At 37.8% G+C, this 14,898-nt stretch overlaps 1 pseudogene across 1 annotated transcript; it reads right to left on the bottom strand.

Moving 5' to 3' along the window:
- Positions 1 to 934: 934 nt before the first annotated feature.
- Positions 935 to 13,719, bottom strand: LOC148113893 (C-type lectin lectoxin-Thr1-like; annotated as a pseudogene). The gene is made up of 6 exons (XR_015733676.1): positions 13,658 to 13,719; positions 6,732 to 6,809; positions 5,755 to 5,846; positions 5,466 to 5,606; positions 3,133 to 3,247; positions 935 to 1,222 (listed from the first exon to the last, which is right to left on the bottom strand). The product of XR_015733676.1 is annotated as a C-type lectin lectoxin-Thr1-like (transcript).
- Positions 13,720 to 14,898: the final 1,179 nt, after the last annotated feature.

Below are 14,898 nucleotides of genomic sequence, written 5' to 3'. Positions count from 1 at the left end.
CATAACAGACACTGAAGAGAACAATAAATGAAGCAATGTTGTCATTCCATATGTTGCAGGAAGATCAGAAAAGCTCAGGAGGATCTTCAGCCTATACAACATACATGCACACTTCAAACCCAAGAATACACTAAGACAGTAGTTTCTCCACCCCAAGATAAAACACAAAACTGAGCAACATGGTATATGCAGTACAATGCAGTGAGACAAATGTAAATTTGAACATTGGGGAAACAAAACAACCACTTGATAAATGTGTGGCACAACATAGGAGGACAAACCCATCAGGACTAGATTCAGCAGTCCATCTGCATTTAAAAAACAATGGCCATTCTTCTGAAGATAGCAAAGTCCACATTTTGGACAGAGAAGACCACTGGTTTGAAAGAGGGGTCAAAGAGGCCATCTATGTCAAAACTGAACAGCTGTCTCTCAACAGAGGCGGAGGGATACAACACCATTTATCTCCAGTCTACAACACAGTCCTTTCAACAGTTCCAAGAAGGCTCCACACCCATTTGCACCACTCAGGTGACCCTGATGACACAAATAAACCTCCAGGTGGCCTTAACAGCCCACTAAAAGAATGCAAAGGACCAGCTGACTGCAAGGAGTATAAATCCTTCAATTCCCCACCATCCAATCAAAGTTAAAGAAGCTTCTTGGATGAGAAGCGAAACATCTTCAAAGAAAAACCAGAAAGTCCAGTTGCCTCTTGATAAAGGACTTTTGGGGACATTGCTACCATTGGCTACCCTTGGGAGCCAATATGCGTTTTCTCCTCTCTCTCTCATTCATTCCTTTTATACCTTTCTCCTGAAACACTGGGATGAAACACTTGGATTTGAGGCAGCCAAAACAACTGTTTCCACCCCACCCATCCCACCAAATGTTGCCATCCCATGTTCTTGAACGACAGAAATATACTCAGAAATGTTGTATAAATCTGCTATAGAGAGTTTATTCGTATAGTATTGCCACTAAGAAAAATCAGGAGAACAGAGTAATGGTAAAGTTGGTATATAGATGTGCATAGGGAGGGAGAAGATCTGGTCTGTCATTCTTGATGACTCAGAGGCAGTAAAATCGATCAAATTTGCAGGTGTTTCATAGCTGGTTCTGGTTGCATCCCCGCTGCTGTAGTCCAGATGGCTCTACAGTTGGTACTTACAAATGTAAGCATTTTGATTGCCACAAAAGTTATCGTTCCACAATTTAAAATCTAAAAGACCAAAGGTAAGACAGAAGTTACTTCTTAATTCCTTCAACAGTAACCTAGAAAATATTGTCATTCTTTAAATTTCATGAAAAATCTCCATTGACCCCCAAGGGAATTTCCTAGGAAAAGCAAAAAGAAGGTTGACTTCCAGAAAATAAATGGAGAACTAGAGGCAATTATTGATATTCCCTTTTTTAAAAAAATTATATTGCCCTTGTAAAAGTAAAAGTCCTCCTCTTCATGAGAGAAAGAGATACAGGAATCAGGAAAAAGGGAAGGGAAGGAGAGGGGAGGAGAAGGGGAAAGGGGGAGGGGAAAGGAAAGGAAAAAGGGAAGGAAGGGATGAAGTGGAGGGGGGAGGAGAGGAGAGGGGAGGGGAGGGAAGGGAAGGAAAGGAAAGGAAAGGAAAGGAAAGGAAAGGAAAGGAAAGGAAAGGAAAGGAAAGGAAAGGAAAGGAAAGGAAAGGAAAGGAAAGGAAAGGAAAGGAAAGGAAAGGAAAGGAAAGGAATTCATATGAATCTTTTTTTCCTGATCTCACAATTCCAAAACCACTTTTTTATTTAGAAGTGAGAGATGTAGTCTCTGACCTTAATTCCCCTGATTATTAAATTATATGAAGAAATTTCCTGAGATAAAAATAGAACATGGAATACATTAACTATAGATATACAAGTGAATGCATAAGTAAATGAAAGTAAGTGAGGAGCTGACTTTATCTAAAACATTTAGGCAAAGGCAGGAAAGATCCCACTAAGATCTTGAATGGTAAAAATTACAAACATAAAAAAATCATTTAACTAATAATTGTCCTGCCCTTTCATTACACTTCAGACCTGCTCTGAGGAGTGCCTATCATACTTGTCCTAACAAGAGGGCCAGTTTTGAGTATTCAATAAGACATATCATGTTATTTGAAAAGGTTTAGGCCAGTTTTCTCCATCTCACTGCTTTCCAGATCTGTTGAACTGTTCTCCAGATATAATTTAGTCTGTTTTTCCCTCTAATAGCCTTTAGGAGAAATGGTTAGCATTCCATGAGGGCAAATCTGGATAACTCTTCTCCAGATATAATTCAGACTTTCCAAAACTGGAACCTACCAGATGCATCAGAGTAAACTTTCCACCACCAATGGTGATTGGTGGTGGAAAGTTTACTCTGATGCATCTGGTAGGTTCCAGTTTTGGAAAGTCTGAATTATATCTGGAGAAGAGTTATCCAGATTTGCCCTCATGGAATGCTAACCATTTCTCCTAAAGGCTATTAGAGGGAAAAACAGACTAAATTATATCTGGAGAACAGTTATTCCACTTTTTCTTCATGGATAGCTAACCATTACTCTTAAAAGGTAAAGGTAAAGGTTCCCCTCGCACATATTTGCTAATCATTCCCAACTCTAGGGGGCAGTGCTCATCTCCGTTTCAAAGCTGAAGAAGCCAGTGTTGTCTGAAGATGTCTTTGTGGTCATGACTAAACGCCAAAGGCGCACGGAACGCTGTTACCTTCCCCACTAAAGGTGGTTCCTATTTTTCTACTTGCATTTTTTTACGTGCTTTTGAACTGCTAGGTTGGCAGAAGCTGGGAGCTCACCCCATTACGCGGCACTAGGGATTCGAACCGCTGAACTGCGGACCTTTTGATCAACAAGCTCAGCATCTTAGCCACTGGGCCATTAAAGGGTATTACTGGGCCATTAAAGGGTATTACTCTTAAAAGCTATTATAAAAAAGAGAGAGATTGGGAGAGAGGGGACATCTTCAGTTTTGAATTATGAAAAGCTCCATGAAACATATGGGCTCCATTTCTCTGACTTATGAGATGAGTCCAAGTTAAAAAAAAACAAAACCACTCTAATTTCCCCGATTGGCTCTGACTTGAAAATTTGGTTCCTCAATGACCCAGAGTCTTTGGCTTACTTGAGCTATGTGTAACCTCGGCACAGTGTTCATTCCGATTAACATTGTCTGGCTGATGTTCCATCCAGGCTCTGAAGTTGAAGGTCGATTCATCAGCCCATCTCCATCGCCTTTTCTGTTGATGAAGGACAGGCCAGAGTCACATGTTAAGAAGGTAACTAACCACCTGGAATGATAAGCTAGACAGATTAGCCAAAAGAGTTGAGTGGTGGGCAGTTCTTAGATACTGGCTATGATGAACAAGTTCAAGGAATCTTCCCAGCAGTAAACTGACGAATTTGTAGCACACATCAGTGGTGGGTTTCAAACTTTTTTACTACTGGTTCTGTGGGTGTGGCTTGGCTTGGCATGGCATGGCTTGGTGGGTATGCCTTGGTGGATGTAGTAGGGGGAGGATACTGCAAAATCCCCATTTCCTCCCAATCAGCTGGGACTCGGGAGAATAGATGGGGGCAGAGGTGGTATTTACCAGTTCTCAGAACTACTCAAAATTTCTGCTACCGGTTCTCCAGAACTGGTCAGAACCTGCTGAAACCCACCTCTGGCACACATCCATTAAAATGAAAAATAACAAGGCATTATATCATGACCAATTTATGACAGTGAATGTGATGGAAATTTATATATGTTCCATCTGACATTCAGCTCTATGAAATTTTAGAATGCAGAGCTGAATTTTGTCAAATATTTTGGGCTACCATTCTTCTCCCACCATTCATATTTATCTTAAAAGTAGAAGTAACAGTAACAGAGTTAGAAGGTACCTTGGAGGCTATCTAGTCCAACCTCCTGCTCACACAGGAGACCTATACTAGGGATTCAAACCACCAAACTGCCAACCTCTCTGATCAACAAGGTCAGTGTTTTAGCCACTGAGCCACCTAGAAGGCTGCTTGCAATGAACTTTTCTTATTATACCTTCAGGATGAAGTGGCCCCTCCTTCAAAAGAAGGGAGGAGTGAAATACCTAGCACAGCTATTTGGCTGGTCTTAATTTAGAAGATTCCTTGATATCACTGCAGTCAGTGCAGGATGTAGACTAAATGAGGGCCTAAGCTAAAGAAAGGTCAGAGGGGCAATTTTTTAGAGATATGCATCAGAAATGCATCTGAAATCTAAAGTGTAGCTAAACAGGACAATGGGACAACACAAAACACACACACACATATCTTTGTGTATTTGTGTGTATGTATATGTATTTGTGTGTGTGTGTACACAGACTTTAATAGTAAGGAATGGTAAGTGAAAAATACAAATTATTTTCAAAAGGAGGTATATGTTGCTTATATTTTTTTCATTTGGCTGGTTGGATCACTCTCATAGATTATAACAGTATACTTTGCAAATAGATATAAATAAGAAGAAAGTACGGATAAGAGAAAAAGGGAAAAATAAATAAATAAATCTCTTCATCACATATCTCACCATATATCTATGAGGAAATAATAAAACTTCATGATTAGAATAGAGCAGAGCAGAGCAGAGCAGAACAGAAAGAACAGAACAGAACAAAATAACAGAGTTGGAAGGGACCTTGGAGGTCTTCTAGTCCAACCCCCTGCTCAGGCAGGAAACCCTATACCATTTCAGACAAATGGTTGTACAATCTCATCTTAAAAACTTCCAGTGTTGGAGCATTCACAACTTCTGGAGGCTGGAGTTGTTCCACTGTTTAATTTTTCTAACTGTGAGGAAATTTCTTCTTATTTCTAGGTTGCTTCTCTCCTTGATTAGTTTCCATCCATATCTTCTTGTCCTGCCTTCAAGTGCTTTGGAAAATAGCTTGACTCCCTCTTCTTTGTGTCAACCACATCTTAATGAGTTGACAATTTTTTTTCTTCTATTTTTAAACATCAACAAAGGTTACTATTTAAACAATGACCACACAAGAATTTAATACCTACAATACATTTAAAGTGTCACCTAAACCAAAAAGAACAAATTCAGTAAGTTGTTCAGATTGCACAAGCCTCAAACATAGTTTAATTGGCTTGGGCCTAAATCCAGCACTAACTGCAGTTATAAGCAGTGGTGGGATTCAACCAGTTCACACCACTTCGGGAGAACCGGTTGTTAATTTCCTGAGCAGTTTGGCAAACTGGTTGTTGGAAGAAATCATTAGGGCAGAGAACCAGTTGTTAAATTACTTGAATCCCACCACTGGTTATAAGCATCAACAAACAACTTCAGGTTTCCTAGCAATACAGTAACCACAGCAAGCAATTCACCAAAAAATAACTAAATGTATGTATGCAACATTACTGTGTGAAGAATGCAATATGTAGACCAGGAATAAATTAAAAAAACAATGAAATGAAACATGTCAGACTCACCCCAGAGATATCACGGAGCCCCACCCAGACACTGCTAAGTGATTCCTGTTTGTCTCTGATATAAGCAGATACTAGCTCAGACTCTTGGAAGCTGAGGATAGAGGCGAGATGACATCCAGGTCCATAGCTTTGGCACTCAAGCTAGGGACAGATGGAGGATAAGAAGATTGCTGCTTAATGGGATTGTCTCAGAGTTTAAACATTCCATATCTCCAAATTGCATTTGTGCAATTTTGGTTTCTCAACAAACCTTTCACCACACCTGGACTGGAGAAAAAATAGTTCTTACCTCAGCATCATTCTAATCTAATTTAGTAGCAAAATATCCATAGCAGTTCCCCTGTTTCTGCAGCCAGTCTCTGGCGCATGATGCAGCCTTAGCTGCAAGAAGACAAAAGGAGAAGTTCATATTCATTTTATTAAAGCATCTCAGCAGTACAGTTTCAGGATGCTGATCTGTGTAGGACACATAAAAATGTCTGAAGACAGAGCTTACTTATCTAAATTGTTTAAGCTATCTATCTATCTATCTATCTATCTATTTATCTATCTATAAATTGTGCTGTATGTGTGTGCGTGTGTGCATGTGTGTTTGTTTGTGTGTGTATGTGTATGTTCCAGCATAACTCTGGAACGCCTCGAGCAATTTCAACCAAAATTGGTTTACAGATGACTTACTCTCTGGAAACAAATATTATGGAGGTAAGATACCCTTAACACCCCCTCAGAGTGTGTGTTCTGTTAAGATACAGCCTGCTGTGCCTTAAAATGGCTGCTACTGTACTGCCTTAAAATGGCTTCTACTGTACAGCACAGTGGAGTTACCATGGTAACGGCTTCACAGTACTCCACGGGCACTCCTTCTGGTAAGGGGGAAAATCCAACATTAGAAATTACATTTGGTCCGGACAAGGCTTGGATTATTCTTGAGGCCATGATCAATAAAACATTGCTGCAACATGCCCTGCCTGCACCGCTATGAGACCAGTTCGACATACTTCACACAGATTACATACGAGAAGAGAACTACAACATCGAACAGCTTAGTGCATGGATCAACTAGCAAAACAACAAGGTGGTATCATTTTACTTCATGCTTCTGGGGGCACAGGGAAAACATTTTTAACTAATTTAATTCTTGCCGAAATCAGGGTGAAGTTGCTCTTCCTGTCTAATACAGGATTGGGATAAATAAATACCCAGGCAATGCTGAGCTATCAGCTAGTTTGCTATATTTCCCATGTCATGATCAATTTGGGTCCTCACCTCCCAAAAAAGGATTGATGATCAAGATCCCAAGGCAACAGAGGCCGATGTACAAGGAGAATCCCATTTTCTGGTTGCCTTTTAGGAGAAAAAAGAAGTAGTTGTAATAGAAGAATTAATAGAGTGGCTTTCATATTAGCTTGCTGAGAAAGAAAGCATATTTTGGAATTCCATCATGTCAGATGTAAATGCCTTATTCCCTAATGTGTAAATAATGTATATATGGGATATCAGGGGTTAACTTATTCTTTGTTTCTTAATGTATTCATAATTCACCACTCCTACTCTTGGCTCCACCCTTTGTATATATAAGGAGCCACCTTCGCCATTTTCCTTGCTTCTATCTGTGAATATTCAGTGAATATAGAATGCCTACTATAATTAAAGAGAAATATATTTGAATCTCTAACTCTAAATATTATTATTGAGTCTGATCCTAAAAATATTGCAACAAACTGGTAGCAGAGGATGGTTAATTGACTCAATAAATAACTAAAAATGTCTAAGAAAGATAGGCCCAACACCAGGGCCTACAGCAAAGAAATAGAAACTGAACAAGAAATAATCAACGAATCCACAAACGCGATTTCGAGAGAATCCGAAGAATACACCACTGAAGAAGAAGAACTAATAAATGAAAATGATGGCCAGGAAGAAATCGAAATAGAAAATAACGAACTCAGGTCAGAGATACTAAAGATTTTAAAAAGCCAGAAGAATGATGAAAGCCTCATCGCGAACCTCCAAGAAATGCTGAAGAACAGCGGAGCAGCGAGAGAGAAAAACATCGCTAAAGAGAAACCCAAAGACCAAAAAACTGTGAGTGATGTGACTACAGAGAAAGTCGTTATGAAAAAGAAAAGATGTGATCCCGCGCGAAATTTTGAATGGCAGCCATCTTGGTTTCAACAAGCCTCCAAAGTGAGCGAAGCAGAGCCAATCAAAATGCTCAGTTCAAAATTTCTGGCGCCAAAAACGTTATCAGACAACGAAAGTGAAAAGGAGGATTCAAACTCTTCGGAAGAGCCAGAATCAGAAAATGAAAACGACTTAACGAAATCCCAAGTAAAGTCAGCAATGAAGACGCTTTTTGCCGCATTCGGGCCAAAATTAAAAATTTCCAAAGCGCCAACGAAGAAGCAAGCGAACAAGCCGATGCTTCAAGACCTGCACGCTCCCATCCTGACTTCGAGAACGACGACGCCCGAGCCCAGAGAGCCATGTCGATTCCGCCCTACACCGCAGACCGAAGCAAGTGCCAACGCACCCAAAAGAAAGAAAAGAACAGCCGCCGCCATCAGAACTCCTAAGACCGAGCCAGAGACCGACTCGTCTGAAGAGGAACGGAGCGAGCGAGCTGCAATGGAGAGAACCTTCCACGACGACGTCAAAGAAGAAATGAACAACGCGCATGTGCGAAACTACGTAGACGGTCCGGAAAGACTTGAACTGGCCAGAGAACCGCGCAGACTCGTTGCGAGCATTCCCATGCCGTTTTGCAATTTTCTACACTTGCGAGACCACGGACTGCCTCAGGTTGTAAGTAATGGACAAAATAATGTGGGTAACTTACCCAGTGACTTCCCAAAACTTAGAGTTGATGGCATTAATTTACAAGAATGGTATCAACAGCTCCAGGTTGTCTTTATGAAAGAAAATTTACTATTCTTTATCACTAGTCCCCCAAGAAGACCTTGGACTTTAAAAATAGATTGTTTACACCATAAGGCATTTTTCTTAATAATATCTAGCGTGTCTCCTGCAATGTATCATAGCATCAAACCAAACCTAACTGTTTCAGAAATAATTCAATGCATGTTTAATTTGTTTCACAGCGATAGTGTAGCTACCACCACAAGAATGTCTAAGGACTTCTTTTCTTCCAGAGTAAAACCAGGGGTTTCCATAAGTGAGCATTTAATATCTTTAAACAAAATAAGAGCTGAGCTGCATTTGAGGGGGGAAGTGATTTCAGATCAAACAATGAAAAGTGTTATTATCAACTCACTTGATTCATCATGGGATAGTTTTATGTCACACTTAGACACCATCAATCTAGGATATTTGTCAATAGAAAGTCTATCTAACAAATTGATAGCAGAAGACAATTCAAGAAAAAATCGTTATAGCAATCACACAGAACACAAACCTTTTAGGAAGGTAGCTTTCCAAGAAAAATATAATGAAACCTTTAAATGCCACAATTGTGGGTCCAGAGAACACAATAGAAGAGATTGCCCCAAAATCTCAAAAGAAAGACATAGGTCAGAATATAGGAATAAATACAATTATAGACAGTCTTCCACAGACAGACATAAATATAGAAGCCCACCAAATTACAGAGAAAATAGAGGGGGCAGAGAAAATTCAAAAGAGAGAAAATCTGGTTCACTGAATGGACTAAATAAACAAGATAGCACCAAAACGCAACCAAATGAGAACAATAATTGGCTTATTGATTCTGGAGCAACTAATCACACCACTAATAACAAAAATATATTGTCTTCATTTACAGAAGATAAGTTTGTAATAAAAGTAGCTAACCAAGAAAAAGTTCAAGTACTAGGCAGAGGGAATGTGACCTTGCCTGGTCTAGGAAAAATAGAGGGGGTATTGTTAATACCAGAAATACCTCATAACATACTAAGTGTCATAAAATTAAGCAGAGATTCTGACATCAATATAGTTTTCTCAAAGGGAAAAGCAACTTTAGAGAAGAATAAAACTAATGTAGGCACTGTGATGATTAAAGGAGGCCTACCCTATCTGATAACAAAAGAAAGATGGTTACATAACATTGATTCAAATATGGAAGATTGCATTGAGGCAGATGATGAAAATATTAGTAACAGTGACAATGATGAATGTAAAATATCTCATGATCACACAGATACACACAATGAGAAGAAACCAAAAATAGGTAAACCAATACATGACGAGTGTGCTCATATCTTACATAGGAAGTTAGGACATGCAAGTTTTCCTGTAGTACAAAAAATGATTGAACACGCAGAAGGTGTCAAAATAAAAAATTGTGAAAATTATTTGGAATGCTCAGTATGTAAATCTACTAAATTAAAAACTAGTCCCAGGCCAAAAAAATCCACCAGATCAACTAACAAAATTTTTGACTTAGTACACATGGACTTAGTTGGTCCATTAACTCCATCAATCACTTATAGAAAACGTTACTTCCTAACAATAGTAGACGATTATAGTCGCTATGGTTTTGTTTACACATTAAAACACAAGGATGAAACCTTTCAAAAATTTAAGGAATTTTATAAACGCATAGAAACACAACATAATATCAGAATAAAACAAATTATGACAGATAGGGGATGTGAATTCATGTCTAAGGAATTCTCCCAATGGTTAAAGGATAGAGGAATGTTACATTACACATCTAGTCCATTTTCTGCGTTCCAAAACGGGATTGCAGAGAGAAAGAATTCCACATTACAAACCATGATTAGATGCACATTAGAGGATGCTGGTTTAGGCAAACAATTTTGGTCAGAAGCCCTACATTATTCAAATTACACTCAAAATAGAACCTGGTCCAGTATTGTGAATAAGACACCATATGAGGTGATGTATAATAGGAAACCAAAATTAGCACACATGCACATATTTGGGGTCACTGCAGACGTACACATACCCAAACAATTGAGGAGAAAGGGAGAAAACGTATCCAGAAGATTAAGATTTATGGGATATGAAACTGGCACCAAAGGGTACAGATTCATTGATAATAATAATAAATTTATAGTTTCCAGAACAGCTGTGTTCCATGAACAGGCCAACTGGTCTAAATTACATCTTAATGAAATATTTCCGAATAAATGCAAGGATACCAAATCTCGTGAGGAAGGGACGATAGAAAATCAAAATATTAACAGAAGCAAAACCAAAACCAAAACATGGACAAATAGTAAACACAAAATAAAGACAGACACATTAACAAAAAAGGAAGCAAGATATTTGCATGACTACCATAGCAAACCAGAAAGAACTATTAGGAACAACAGAAATCAAATACCAAATAAATACAAAGATTACATAATGCATATGGATGGTGAACAAATAACACCTAATACATATGAGGAAGTATTAAAACTACCTCGTGAAGAAAAAGAAAAATGGGAACTAGCTATGAAAAAAGAGATGGAGAGCTTACAAGGATTAAATGTATTCACACCTGCGATTGCACCCAAAGATAAAACAATTATTGGTACCAGGTGGATTTATAAAATTAAGAATCTAGAAGGAGGCAATACCTTATACAAAGCTAGATTGGTTGCACAAGGTTATGCACAAAAATATCCGGAGGACTATACTGACACATACTCCCCCACAGTAAGAACAGAGAGTGTTAAAACAGCTCTAGTAGTAGCATCCACACTCAATCTTGATGTATTCCAATATGACATACAGACTGCGTACCTACACGCAAAACTAGATAAGGAGATATACGTAAGAGCACCTCACAGTCAATACACTAATAAAAATGAAATTTGGCTATTGAACAAGAGCTTATACGGATTAAAGCAATCTGGCAAAAGATGGTACGATTGCTTGGTAAAAGTACTTAAAACCATGGATTTCAACGCTACCACTGCTGATAACTGTTTCTTTGTCAAAAAGAGTGATGATCACGTTGAGTTTGTATTGATTTACGTAGATGATATTTTATATATAGGAAAACACAGAGAGAGAAGAGAAATTTTTGTAAACAAGTTAAATGAACATTTCTCGTTGAAATCTCTAGGTAAAATAAACAAATACCTTGGTGTACAAATTAACAAAACTAGAAAGGGTTTCAAACTTACTCAGAAAGATAAGATTATTGAACTTCTAAACAAATGTAATTTAAACAATGCCAAACCCTGTGACACTCCTATGCAAACTGATTTCCTTAGAAATACTGATGAATCTTCCCCTGAATTCAAGGATAATACATTCTATAGATCAGTAATAGGTTCACTTCTTTATATATCTAATTGGACCAGACCAGATATTGCATTACCACTCAATTTATTATCAAGGCACGTTAGTAAACCAACAATGTATCACTGGGAAGCTGTCAAAAGAATTTTAAGATATCTGAAAAGTACATTGGACTTTTGTCTAGTATTAGAACCTAGTGATAACAAAGAACCAAGACTTACATGTTACGCAGATGCGGATTGGGCTGGAGATACATCATGCAGAAAAAGTACCTCTGGTTATATTTTTCTGTTAAATGACTGTCCAGTTTATTGGTACACTGGTAAACAAGAATTGGTAGCCACTTCAACCACAGAAGCGGAGTATGTTTGTTTATCCAAAGCTGCAAATAACCTTGTATGGTTTAATGATTTAATTTCAGATGTTTGGAAAAAACCTGCTTTGCCTTTTGTTATGCATGAAGACAATAAAGCGGCCATTGAAATATCTAGATCCGATGCCATTGGACAAAGATCCAGGCATATAGATATAAAATTTAAGCATGTGAGACAATTGTCCCAAGATGGATTTATCAAAGCAGTACATTGCGATACCTCTGAACAATTGGCTGACATATTGACGAAGCCTTTACCTTCTAAACAGCACAAATACTTAACTTCCAGATTGTATGTATTATATTGTCCTGAATCTGAATGTAATTGGTGTTGTATAGCGAACCGGCATTTAGAGGGGGATTTGTCAGATGTAAATGCCTTATTCCCTAATGTGTAAATAATGTATATATGGGATATCAGGGGTTAACTTATTCTTTGTTTCTTAATGTATTCATAATTCACCACTCCTACTCTTGGCTCCACCCTTTGTATATATAAGGAGCCACCTTCGCCATTTTCCTTGCTTCTATCTGTGAATATTCAGTGAATATAGAATGCCTACTATAATTAAAGAGAAATATATTTGAATCTCTAACTCTAAATATTATTATTGAGTCTGATCCTAAAAATATTGCAACACATCATTTAATTCTGAATCTAGTCCACCTGCGAACTTTGCTGTTGTGGTGCCTAGCTGCAATCCATGGAAAACATTATTGCTACTTCAAAAAGTTATCTCCTTATAGCAATGCCAGATAGAATAGAATAGAATAGAATAGAATAGAATAGAATAGAATAGAATAGAATAGAATAGAATAGAATAGAATAGAATAGAATATTCTTTATTGGCCAAGTGTGATTGGACACACAAGGAATTTGTCTTTGGTGCATATGCTCTCTGTGTACATAAAAAGACAAGATGTATTTGTCAAAAATCATACGGTACAACACTTAGTGATAGTCATAGGGTATAAATAAGCAATCAAATCATACTAGGAAACAATCAATATAAATATAAATCATAAGGATGCAAGCAACAAAGTTACTGTCATGCAGTCATAAGTGGGAGGAGATGGGTGGTAGGAACAATGAGAAGACTAATAGTAATAGTAATGCAGACTTAGTAATAGTTTGACAGTGTTGAGGGAATTATTTGTTTACAATAGATCACTGTACAGACAGCAGAGAATATTGGATTCATAACAGAAAGAAGTTTTTCTGCAGTTTAGATAAATCCCTGAGCAAATTCATAACTTAAGTGATGTTAACAGAACAAAATAACAGAGATGGAAGGGACTTTGGAGGTCTTCTAGTCCAACCCACTGCTCAGGCATGAAATCCTATATTTTTCCAGACAAACGGTTAATCAGTCTCTTCTTAAAAACTTCCAAAGTTGGAGCATTCACAACTTCTGGAGGCAATTTGTTCCATGGATTAATTGTTCTAACTGTCAGGAAATGTCTGCTTAGTTCTAGGTTGCTTCTCTCCTTGATTAGTTTCCATCCATTGCTTCTGCCTTCAGGCATTTTGGAGAATAGCTTGACTCCCCTTTCTTTGTGGTAACCTCTGAGATATGGGAACACATATCTAATCAATACTTACCAATAATGCTTCAGCTTCCCACTTTGCAAAGTTGTTCAACTGGGTACGTTGTGTTGGTGGACAGTTGGACTGGTGGATTCTCACTTTCTGAGCAACCATTAAATAGTCTCCAGATTTACAAATTTCAAGGATTTCCTTGTCCAGTTTCTTCTTTTTCCCATAACTGAGAGAAAAGCAAGTGAAGCCCAGTTTGAAAGATAATTGGCTCGTATTTCCCTAGGTAAATAGAGGTATTATCAAAATAGATACCAACTGATTCTATATCCTAATGGAAAGCAAACACTATGTCTTATTAATCATTCATCATATATGATTGTTTTCTTTATTCTATTGGTGTAAGCGACATGGTTTCTAGCTTATGTTATGTCAAATATTAACACAATTGAGGAGCCCTGGTAGTGCAGCAGACTAAAGCACTGTTATTAACATCAGCTGCCTGCAATTACTGCAAGTTCAAATCTCACCAGGCTCAAGGTTGACTCAGCCTTCCATCCTTTCTAAGGTAGGTAAAATGAGGACCCAGATTGTGGGGGCAATAAGCTGACTTTGTATAAATATACAAAAGTATGAAGGCTATTGCTTAACACATTGTAAGCCGCCCTGAGTCTTCGGAGAAGGGCAGCATATAAATCAAATTTAAAAAAAAAAAAGATTGTTTCTGCAATCCTTCCCTCAGATTTGTTCTGAGGGGTGTGGAGGTTCTAAGTTTTATTAAATGTTTTACAAAAATATAAAAGCTAATGCTAGCAGAAGCTAATGATGAGCAGAGCAAGCAAAGAATAAAAGAAGGGGAAAAAAGAAGGCAAAGTATAGAAAATCAGAACAAGAAGGAGCAGAGAAAAGAAGCTTTCAATTTCTTTTGCAGCAAATATTATATTTCCAATTTTGACTCTTACTTTATGATTACAGAAAAGGAGCTCCTTTTTTTTATATTACTTATTTTTTTCTTTTACTGCAAGTATTATATTTACAATATAGATTTTCTTTTTGGTAACCTCAGTATACTATCAAAATTTGCTCTTTGTTTTCAGTTTATTCACTATTGCACCATGGTATTTTGTCTATATATCTATGGATTTAATTTATATTGCTGCCCATATATCTGGCATGGTTATTGCCTGAAGGCCATTGTTAATTACAGCCTGAATTTCCTGCATTTTATTTCCCTCTGAACTCTCTGCACAGAATTCCTTCTCAGTTATCACATGCCATAACAACATTATGGTCACAAATGGCTGTCA

This window comes from Pantherophis guttatus, chromosome 4 (genome assembly GCF_059756535.1).
Source record: "Pantherophis guttatus breed Tessera chromosome 4, ASM5975653v1, whole genome shotgun sequence".
NCBI lineage: Eukaryota > Metazoa > Chordata > Lepidosauria > Squamata > Colubridae > Pantherophis > Pantherophis guttatus.
The sequence above is the reverse complement of the archived record's forward strand: the minus strand, read 5'-3'. Positions and strand labels throughout refer to the sequence as shown.